The 12,500-nt window shown below is 30.2% G+C and overlaps 7 non-coding genes across 7 annotated transcripts; all 7 read left to right on the top strand.

Annotated features, from left to right (window-relative positions):
• The first annotated feature begins 125 nt into the window (after positions 1–125).
• Positions 126–197, top strand: Trnap-agg. Its single transcript has one exon. It is a non-coding gene; the product is annotated as a tRNA-Pro (tRNA).
• Positions 198–1,843: 1,646 nt separating this feature from the next.
• On the top strand, positions 1,844–1,915 carry Trnap-ugg. Its single transcript has one exon. It is a non-coding gene; the product is annotated as a tRNA-Pro (tRNA).
• Positions 1,916–3,985: 2,070 nt separating this feature from the next.
• On the top strand, positions 3,986–4,057 carry Trnap-agg. The gene has a single exon. It is a non-coding gene; the product is annotated as a tRNA-Pro (tRNA).
• A 1,562-nt stretch (positions 4,058–5,619) lies between these two features.
• Positions 5,620–5,691, top strand: Trnap-ugg. Its single transcript has one exon. It is a non-coding gene; the product is annotated as a tRNA-Pro (tRNA).
• A 1,530-nt stretch (positions 5,692–7,221) lies between these two features.
• On the top strand, positions 7,222–7,293 carry Trnap-ugg. The gene has a single exon. It is a non-coding gene; the product is annotated as a tRNA-Pro (tRNA).
• Positions 7,294–9,042: 1,749 nt separating this feature from the next.
• Trnap-agg lies at positions 9,043–9,114 on the top strand. Its single transcript has one exon. It is a non-coding gene; the product is annotated as a tRNA-Pro (tRNA).
• Positions 9,115–11,002: 1,888 nt separating this feature from the next.
• On the top strand, positions 11,003–11,074 carry Trnap-ugg. The gene has a single exon. It is a non-coding gene; the product is annotated as a tRNA-Pro (tRNA).
• The last annotated feature ends 1,426 nt before the right edge of the window (positions 11,075–12,500 follow it).

The raw sequence follows: 12,500 nt of genomic DNA, 5'->3' as shown, positions 1-12,500 counted from the left end.
TGTTCCAAGTTGTGGAATCGAATGCGATATTCATAAGCGGATAGCGGACAGAATGTCAGTGACCGCTAGCGGGAGAGATCGCGTGAGAAAGTTGTACCTGACTTCCTACACACAGATTCTCGAACGGCCTGATGGTCTAGGGGTATGATTCTCGCTTAGGGTGCGAGAGGTCCCGGGTTCAAATCCCGGTCAGGCCCATGCATTTTTGAATGACAGGGTATGAAAACGATCTGACTGTTGGTGTTCAGTTTAATATAGTAACTAACAATAACCGGTATAGGTTATAACTCTCTCCCATGACATGTTATACATATATATGTGTGTGTGTGTGTGTGTGTGTGTGTGTGTGTGTGTGTGTGTGTGTGTGTGTGTGTGTGTGTGTGTGTGTGTGTGTGTGTGTGTGTGTGTGGGTGTGTGTGGGTGCTTGCTTGTTTACGTGTACATTTATATTAGTTATCTATAACTAACATGTACACGCATATAGGCTCGCGCGCACGTACCTACACACAAACATACTAACATTCATACGTGTAAGCATATATGTATATATGAATATACATAATATATATATATGTATATACACATGTATTTGATATATATATATATATGTATATACACATGTATTTGATATATATATATATGTATATACACACATGTATTTGATATATATATGTATACATACGTTTATAAATTACATATACACATATATCTATATATATACACACATATTTGTATATTTGTAATATAAGAACGTATATAACCATACATACATATGTATATTTACGTTTGTATTATATAATGTATATATACACACACGTATGTACACACACACACACACACACACATATATATATATATATATGTGTGTGTGTGTGTGTGTGTATATATATATATATATATATATATATATATTTATACACACGCACACACACACACACACACATATATATATATATGTATATGTATATTGAATATTCAATATTTCAGTATTACAGTTATTGTTAATCACTTTCCTTTGCTTTTATTGGACGTATTTTGTAATAGGTTCCAATGCTCTTTACGAGAAAGGACGCGATGTTTTGATAACCAGCTGCTTTTGTTTTGTCGCATGGTCTATACTTTTTCATATCTTTCACGTTGTATTTTGTATTATAATTCAATAAGTGTTCACGAAACATTTATCCCCTGTTAACTTCAAGTCGTTACTTCTTGGAAAAAAATATCCTAATTAATAAGAGCTGCCTCAAAACATCGACAAATAAGAACAGGCGAATATGGAATAAACAAAAAGTAAGAAAGAGAGAAAAAAATAAATCTAACTTACTTTAATTCATTAATTAATATCCGATGTGAAAACTATTTCATTGGGATTGAACGATTCATGGTGCATTAATTTTTTTTTTCTTTTTTTTTTGTTAATCTCATTATTATTTATTGTTATCATTATTATTATTATTATTATTATTATTATAATAATAATAATATTATTATAATAATAATTATTATTATTATTATTATTATTATTGCATTATTATTATTATTATATCATTATTATTTCTTTATACAAAAGAACTTTTCAAGTTGTTTGAAAGAAAACACATCTCATTGGCAATAACAAAATAAAATATGATATAGCAAATACAGACACTGGATTATGTAAGGGTCAGACTTTACTCGGAAAAAGTAACACCGTACTTGCAATCACAAGATAAATATTAATCACCAAATGAAAAGCAAACTTGGTAGCGGATGGTGGATCCATGATGACCGCCAGCAAGTGTTGCAGTGAACTTTACTTTTTATTGTTAGACATCTACCCTTTGAACGTTACATTGTGCATGACGGCCTGATGGTCTAGGGGTATGATTCTCGCTTTGGGTGCGAGAGGTCCCGGGTTCAAATCCCGGTCAGGCCCAAAATTTTAAATGATTTGAGAATATAAAAGTGGAATAAAGTAATAATTAAGCAGGGAAACTTTTAAACAAATAATTTGTGTATTCGTGTAAGAATGACTTGTAAATGTGTCAGTACACACATCCACACATACGTGTATACATATGTAAATGTTATATACATAGATATGTTTGTATACATAAATCACACACACACATATGTGTAAGCATGCATATACATACAAATATGCATATATACGTATATATACAATGCATGTGCACAAATAATATATATATTAAATTTTACATATATATTTATGTTATAGCCCGCTATTCTACATTTTATTAAATGCTCTTCAGTATCTTAATCTAACAATATTATGTTAGATTTAGAAATGTTTAAACGGCACCATTAATTATAGTGTAATTTTCAATAACTAATCATTAATTTCAAAGTGAGATCTTTGTAGAAAAATCAACAAATTTATTAAATATAATGAAAGCCATGAAACTTGATGAAAACAGAATCAACATCCAAAACTAATCCATACTTTAATGAATGAAATATAAAACAAAATTGTAAGAAATTATCATTATCATAAGATTATCATTATAAAAATAATGAATTATTCAATATCTTAAAGTTAACAAATAAACTAGATATACAACAGCGTAATGATCACCGGAGAAGCAAATATGTTCAGTGAAACTAATACCATTGTAAAAGAATAAAGATCGTAAGGAAAACGTAAAAGTTGATTATTATAAACTGTATTTCTATTTGAATAAATCAATAAAACATCAAGCAAGTAAAAGCAATAATCATGACAAAAGCAAATACTGCCGCTGAGTTTTTTAACCTAACCTATTTTAATTAAATGTTAATAAAAGAATATATATCAAAATACTGATTTATGACTTTGATACCTAGCGCATTTATTTGTTCTCACCATTAATTATTAACACAATATTGCCACAACATTAGTTGTTTCATTATATGTTCATACAAATCCTATATTCCAGAATTGCATTCCCATATTATTATCTTCCATTTCTAATCCACTATATTCCATCACGACGGTACACTAAGTCACACCAAACGGGCTCACCGAAATGAACATGGCCACTGGACACTACGAAAAAATAATCCACTCTCTCCATCAGAGCGTCCTTTTACTTTTGGTTAGCAGCTCATCCGGTCACGCCCTGGCTGGTTATTACTTGATTATATCATATAGTTAGAAAAGTCTTGATGTGGGTTTCTTTCCATGTACCAGTGAATTTTAACACTGTATTTATCATAAATAACTTTTTTTTTCTTCTTCTTATTATTATTATTTGTTTTACCTGCCACCAGAGTTAATTTCTGGTTCCTAAACTGATACGCTATGATCTATGAAGCAATCGATTATAATTGCTTGTTGTTTCATGTGGAATCTGCTCGAGTCCTCGCGTTGTTATTTTGTTGTTCACGTAGTGATGACTAAGCCTGCGAGTGTCTACGACATTTATAAGTATACGTATATAAATATTCGTACATACATACAATTATATATGTGTGCAGCCTATATATGTATGCATGTGCATATATATATATATATATATGTATACACACAAATGTGTATATATAAATATCTGTATCTATATGCATATATATTTATATGTATACATACAAATGTGTATATATAAATATCTGTATCTATATGCATATATATGTATATGTATACATATACACATATACATTTATAAATATATAAATGTATGTGTGTATGGATATAAATGTGTATGTGTGTATGTGCGTGTCAAAAGTTAAATCGTTTGGAAGCACAATTTCATCCAAAAAGCGAAGTGTTAATTTTAAATAATTAACATATTATTTTAACGCAGAAGGTCCAGAGGGTAGATATGAAAAACATAGATATGGCAAGTGAACATATAACATAATATATTTCTGGCGTGTCAATCCTCGAAAGTGTGCAGTGAATGCGATGCTCATAACTACATAGCGAATGTAGACGAAGTGTCAGTGACCGCTCGCAGGATAGACCGCGTGGGGAAGTTGTACCTGACTTTCTACACAGAGATTTTAGAACGGCCTGATGGTCTAGGGGTATGATTTTCGCTTAGGGTGCGAGAGGTCCCGGGTTCAAATCCCGGTCAGGCCCATGTATTTTTTTTTGTTTTTAATAATAGGATATACAAACTTAACATAGATGTTAAGTTTGATATAATGGCTGCCAATAAGCTCTATGCGTGTATATATACACATGCATTTATATATATGCGTGTGTGTATCTGCTTGTTTACGTGTACATTTCTGTGTATGGGTATATTATCTATAACTAATATATTCATACATACACACGCACGCTCGCACACAATATATAAATATATATACATACATATGTATTTATGTGTATATATACATATACATACATACACTCATTTGTATAGGTATGTAAGTATATATATGTGTGTATATGCATACATAGATATCATAGATATATACGTTTATATATATGTATGTGTATAATTTACATATTACATAAATATGCATATATTATATAAATAAATATATGTGTGTGTTTGCGTGTGTATTTGTTTGTGTGTATATATATCCAGTTTATATATATACATACACACATGGATATAAATATATATACATACATATGTATTATGTATATATACATATACATATATACACTCATCTGTGTAGTTATGTAAGTATATATGTGTGTATGTGCATATACGCACAAACTCATATAGATATATACGTTTACATATTATTTATGTATGAATTTATATATACATTTCTATACTACATAAATATGCATTTATATTATATATATATATATATATATATATGTGTGTGCGTGTGTATGTTTTTTTGTATATATATATATATATACAGTATATATGTATATTTATAGTATATATATGCATACATATACACATATACATGTACATGAGTATGTGTTGAGTCAAATTCAATTTTAATTATTTGATAATATTTTAGATTATGACATAATCGCTGTCATGTTCTTTAATTTGATGTAATTAATGATAGGTTCCAAAGTTATTTACGAGGTTTTGATAACCAGCTACTTTTGTACTGTCGCGTCTTCTACATCTTTTCATATATTTTACGTTCTCTTTTGTCTTATAATTAATGTCTTCACGAAACATTTATCCAGCGTGTATACAAGATGTTAACGTTTATTTTTTGAGACGTAAACTTTTATTAGTATATGGTGTAGGCATATCTTTCCGTATACTTTAAACCATTATATTCATACAAAAATGTACATCATTAATAACACAATTCTTTCTTCATCGGATATAGATTGTTATAGTTATTACTTCAAAAGAAAATACAACAGGCTTTGATTATAAACTTACAAGAAAAAAAAAAAAAAATACATATCATTTACAATGGATTTTTTTCTTCACCTGATATATATAGTTTTAATTACTGCTTTAAACGGAGATTCAAGTAAAATAAACAGAAAGCTATTTCTGACAATAGAAAACAAATTCATTCTCAAGCAAGTGTCGGAGTGACTATTAACTCACTTTAGACCCAAAGCATAGAGTCTATTAATGCGATTAATCCCCAAATGAAAAGGAAATTCTGTAGTGGAAGGTGGAACGATGACTACCAGTAAGTGTTCGGTGAACTCTACTTTTTTTAAGAATTCTACTCTTCGAACTGTATTTACTGCATAGCGGCCTGATGGTCTAGGGGTATGATTCTCGCTTTGGGTGCGAGAGGTCCCGGGTTCAAATCCCGGTCAGGCCCAAAATTTAAACTGGTTAGAAAATTTAAAAGTAATAATCATGCATGACAGTATAAGATTTACGTATACGTATGTATACATATGCATACATAAGTATACATATAAATATTCCTACATGCAAATATGTGTGAACACAGTATATATGTATACATACATACATATATATACACAAATATATGCATGCTTATGTATATACACAATATATATTCAGATTTTTTTATATATATACATATTTGTGTATGTATGCATATATATAAATATGCATATACGTGTGTAGAGGTAAATGTAAGTATATTTTATTTTGTTATAATTATTTCCTAAAATAATACTCATTATTTTCATTTATAACCTAATTACTGTTAAACACTTGTATTTGCATTCGTTGGTGCATTTTGTGATAGGTTCCAATGTTATTTTCGAGAAACGGACGCAATGTTTTCATAATCAGCTACTTTTGAATTGTTGCATGGTCCACTTTATTATATACATATCTTTTACGTTCTCTCCATAAGTGTTCACGAATCATTTGTCTGATGTGCATACAAGATGTTAGTTTTTATTTTTTGAAACACGTTCAAGTAAATGTCTATTAGCCTATGGTATAAGCACATTTTTCCGGAAACAATATTTTTCCGGTTACACGATATTCAGATTGTTTGTAAAAAAAAATACATATTTTATTAGCCGAATATAGATTGCCATAGTTATTACTGTAAAAGGAAATACAAATAAAATAAACATAAATTTATTAATTATGAAATAAAATAAAATCTCAAGCAAGTGTCGGAGAGTGACTTTTTTCAATTAGCATTAAACAAATGGGAGTTTTTTGCGAGTAAGAGGGCGAGGGGGTGGCTAAGCTACCTTGTGCAACAACCCGTTTCTTTATTTCATTTCGTTACTTCTTGGGAATAAAAAATCCTAATAAATGAGTATCTTCAGATATATTACTTTTGGAAGAACATGCAAATAGGCAATGGCCAAAGAGAGAGAAACAAGAAAAACTAACAAACTTACATACGCTGTCCTTTATAAATCACTTCTGCCGGTACTTCATACTGACGTTATCCACGTTATCCCGTTTCTTGCTATAATTATATCCGATGTTAAAAACACTTTTATCGCGATTGAACAATTCATGGTTCATTATTATTATTTTTTTTTTTGTTGATTATTATTACAATCATAATCAGTATTTTTTCTTACAAAATAGCACCTTCCAAGTTCTTGTCTGGAAGAAAATACATCTTTATGGTATTAACAAGATACATACTACTATTGTTACTATTATCCCATTTCTTATAATAATCATTGTTGTTATTATAACCATTATTGTTGATTGGCTGAAAACCATTACACCTTAAATACAAATGCGGGATTTATGCGAGAGCCAGTCTTCACTCGGAAAAAGTACCACCGTACTTGCAGTCACGAGATTAATATTAACTACCAAATGGAAAGGACATTTGGTAAGTGGAGGTGAACTTTGCTTTCTTTAACTTTACTTTCTCTAACTTTACTTACTGCATGGTGGCCTGATGGTCTAGGGGTATGATTCTCGCTTTGGGTGCAAGAGGTCCCGGGTTCAAATCCCGGTCAGGCCCAAAAATTTAACTGGTTAGTGAATATGAAAGTGGAATAAAGTAATACTCATGCATGGCAGTAGAACATACCAACAAGTTATAAAATTATACGTTCGTGCATGAATGACATGTATGTGTGAGTACTCACACATCCGCATATGAACATTTATAATTGATGTAAATGTGTTACATAAATGTGCGAGCGCACATGCACTACATATACGTAGACATGTACATATGTGTATACAATTATATATTGTACATATACATATAAGCATGCAAGTATGTATATACATATATGCATGTATATACATATACATATACATACATGCAAATAAAAAGAAAATATTAAGATTGCCATAGTTAAAAGGGAATGAAAATAAAATATACAGAGAGCTATTATTTATGAAAACAGACAATAATAATTTTTAGCAAATGTCGGAGAGGAAGAAGAGGCTAACCTACCTCGTGGAAGACCCCGCTTCATTATTCCGCTATATACATATATATATATATATATATATATATATATATTGCAAGTCGTTACTTCTTGGAAATAAAATTACTATTAAATGAGAGCTGCCTCATAGTATCGACAAATCTGTTACCTTTAAACTAACATGCAAATATGTTACTATCATTACATTTGTTATAATAATCATTGTTGTTATTATAACCAATATTGTTGGATGGACGGAAAGCATTACTTTAAATACAGATATGGGATTTATGTAAGAGATAGGCTTCACTCGGAGAAGGTTCCACGAGATAAATGTCAATCACGAAATGAAAAGGAAATTCGGTTGCGGAAGAAGGTGGAGCCATGATGACCGCATGCAAGTGTTCGGTCAACTTTACTTTTTAAACTTTATTTGCTGCATGACAGCCCGAAAGTCTAGGGCAGTGGTTCTTAACCTTTTAGCTACCACGCCCCTTTTAGGAAGTTATTCTTCCCTTCACGCCTCCATTGCACCTGTAAATAAAATCCCCTCCCAGATTTTATAGAAAGTTATAAGTATTGTAGTATGAATTAGTCGTTTTATAATCAAACTTTCCAAAATGTGACGTTACTCTCGTTAAGAGAATAACAAAGATAATAAGAGAAATAAGGGCCTTTTCTCCAAGGGCTCGCGCCCCCTTTGGAAAATACTGAAGCCAATGATCTAGGGGCGAGCTAAATACATGTGTGTTAATGTATATGAATATGTATATATATGTATATTTATATATACATACATACATATATGTATATATATACAATATATATGTATACAAATCATATATATATATAATATATATCTATAAGTATATATAACTACATATATAAATATACATAATACTAATGTATGTGTTTGTCTATAGTGCATATATATGTCTATGCATATATAGGAATATATATACATATGTATGTATACATACTTACATATGTATATATGTGCAGATAGTATATATATGTATATGTGTATACATACATATATTTATTTGTATGTATACATTTATATTAATGTACATATATATCCGTGTGTGTGTGTCACAAGGTAAATCGGTAGAGAGCACAAAAGCTAGAATACATAAGGACTTTTATCGGAAAAAGTTCGAGTTAAGTAAACCAGAATGCCTTGAGAGTCTCATTTTCATAAGATAAATGTTTGTTAGTTTTTGATAACATACTCATAACAACATAGCGAATGTGGACGAAGTGTCAGTGACCGCTAGCGGGAGAGACCGCGTGAGGAAGTTGTACCTGACTTCCTACACAGATTGTAGAGCGGCCTGATGGTCTAGGGGTATGATTTTCGCTTAGGGTGCGAGAGGTCCCGGGTTCAAATCCCGGTCAGGCCCATCTGCTTTTTGAATGATATCAAAGCGATATGGCCATTGATGTTAAGGTTAATATAGTGATTAACAATAACCAGTGCGGGTGTGTGTGTGTGTGTATATATGCTCTCTCCCGTGACATTTGTCTACACACACACACACACACACACATATATGTATGTACATATTTCCACAGACATATGTGTGTTTGCTTGTTTACGTGTACATTTCTATTAGTTATCTAAATCTAATATGTACTGGCATATATACGCACGCGCATACATACCCACACCCTCATATGTATATGTATGTATATATATATATGTATATATATATGTACATACAGATGTACATATATAAAAGTGTAATATATAAACATATATATGCATAAATATGTATACATACGTTTATATGTTACATGTATACATGTATAACAATACATGTGTTTATATATACACAAATGTATATGTATACAGTATATACGTATATATATATATATATATATATATATATATTACACATATATACATAAACATGTGCATGTAAAGGTAAATATGATATTATTTCAGTATTATATTTATCTTATAAAATAAATACTCATTATATTTATAACATATCAGCCATACGCTTTCATTTGCCTTCATTTCATGTATTTTGTGATAGGTTCTAAAGTTATTTTCGAGAAACGGACGTGATGTGATGTCTTTATAGCCAGCTGCTTTTGAATTGTGGCATGGTCCACATTTTTTTCATATCTCTACGTTCTGTTTTGTATTATAATTCATAAATGTTCACGAAACATTTATCGAACGTGTATACAAAAGGTCTGTGTTTATTTTCTCAGACGTAAATGCTTATTAGCATATGGTATAGGCACATCCTTCAATATACTTGAAATCATTTATTGATTACACGATATTAATATTTTTTGTAGAAAATAAATAAATAAATAAATTTCGTTACTCATATAATTTTTTTCTTCACCGGATATAGACTGATATCATTATTGCTTTAAAAATGCAGACAAAATGTATAAACAGAAAATTCTTATGAAAATAGAAAAAAATCACTCTCAAGTGAGCAAGTGTCGGAAAGTGACTTCCCGGAACCTTTTTAAGCCTCCGGATTAGTATTAAAAATATGGGTATTCTTGCGAGGAAGAGAGTGAGGGGGGGGGGGGGGGGGCTAAGCTACCTCTTGCAAGATCCCGCCTCATTATTCTGCTACTTGTATATAAATATATATATATATATTTCTTATTTCACATCGTTACCAGGAAATCAAAATCCTTATAACTAAGAGCTACCTCAAAGTATCGACAAATTTGTTACTTTTAAAAGAACATGCGAATATGGAATAACCAAAGAAAAAGAAGGAAAAAAAAAAACATCAAATACTTATATTAGTTCTCTTTTCTAGATCATTTTTGCCATTACTTTATACTCTCGTTTTCCATCCCCATCCGTACATCTGATTTAATTTATTTCTTGCTATATTTACATCCGATGTGAAAACGATCTCGTCGTGTTTGAACAATTCATGGTCCATTAATTTTTTTTTTATTATTATTATTTTCATTATTAACATCACTATCATTTGTAATTATTATAATCACTCTTATTATTGTTACTATTCTTATTATTATTTTCTTATACAGTAGCACTTTTCAAGCAGTTTGAAAGAAAGTACATATCTATGGTAAGAACAGAAGTAATAAGAAGGGACATATTGTTGTTGCTATCATTGTATATGTTATTATAACCATTGCTGATAGGTGGAAACCACTACACTTTAATCAACAGATGAAAAGGAAATTTGGCAGCAAATGGTGAAGCTACGATTGACCGCAAGCAAATGTTGTGGTGAACTTTTAAATTTTACTCTTCAATCTTTACTATACAAGTTGCATGTCGGCCTGATGGTCTAGGGGTATGATTCTCGCTTTGGGTGCGAGAGGTCCCGGGTTCAAATCCCGTTCAGGCCCAACATTTTTAACTGATTTTAGAATATAAAAATGGAATAAAGTAATAATTATGCAGTGTAATTTTTCAAAAATAAATTGTGTATTAGTGCATGAATGACTTTTATACATATGTGAGTACACATATACATATGTGCATCTGTATCTATAAATTACACATGTATATACATATTTATCTATGTACGATATACATACATATATGCTTATATATGTATATCTACAATGTATGTACACAAATAATATAAATATATACACATTTTTATATATTTATGTTGTGGACCCCTATTCTACATTTTATTAAATGCTATTGTGTATCAAGACATCATGTTAGATTAATAAATTGTTCAAATTTTCTCATTAATTATAGTTTAACTTCAGTAATTTAAAACATGATAATAACACTACTAATTAGTATTAATTAGAAGGATTAAGTGAAATTTTTGAAAATTATCAACGCTTTATAATGAAATTACAAAGTTTATAAAAAAGGAAATAATAATAATATTTAGATTCTTGACTTTTTACATACAACTAAACAATTATGATTCACTGTAATATAATCATCAGTCACGAAACTAAATCAACATTCAAAACTATTTCACATTTTAATGAATTAAATATAAAACAAAACAACAATCATCATAAAAACCTTTATCAATATCTGAAAGTTAATGAGTGAATTTGAGATACAAAAAGAATAATGATCACCAGAGATGTAAATAGTTAAATTACAATACATATGCTCAGTGAATTGAATATTATAACAAGAGAATAGTGATCATAAGAAAAACAAATAGTTAATTACAATAATCTCAAATTAAGTTGCATTTCTATGTAAGTTAATCAAACATAAAGCATGTAAAGTAATAATCATGACAAAAGCAAACACTTGATAGACAAAAATTCAGTCTGAGGCTCTGTCGGAAAACAACAGGACTCGTCACTGCCTACACACTTCCGCTGAGCTATCAATCTTGGAAATCACTGAATTATATAAATACACTTTTAAACTAACCTCTCTATTTAATTAACTGTCAATAATAAAAAAAAAGTATATGTATGATGTTTAGCACATTTCTTTGTTTTCACCATTTACTATAAACACAATGTTGCCATACCATTAGCGGTTTCATTATATGTTCATAAAAATCTCAATTTTCTTCCTAATCCTAAGTTCCAGAATTGCATTCCCATATAACTGTCTTCCATTTTTATTATACTATGTTCCACCACGATGGTACACTAAATTACTTTAAACGGGGTCACCGAAATGAATATGGCTACTGGACGCTACTCCGAAATCCACATTCTCGGCCACTGAGCGTCCTTTTACTTTCGGTATGAAGCTCATCCGGTCACGCCCTTGCTAGTTATCCCTTAAGCAGTTCTTATAGTTGGAAAGATACCCGCATCAGGGCTTTTCTGTGTC

This window comes from Penaeus chinensis, chromosome 2 (assembly GCF_019202785.1).
Source record: "Penaeus chinensis breed Huanghai No. 1 chromosome 2, ASM1920278v2, whole genome shotgun sequence".
Lineage (NCBI taxonomy): Eukaryota > Metazoa > Arthropoda > Malacostraca > Decapoda > Penaeidae > Penaeus > Penaeus chinensis.
The sequence above is the reverse complement of the archived record's forward strand: the minus strand, read 5'-3'. Positions and strand labels throughout refer to the sequence as shown.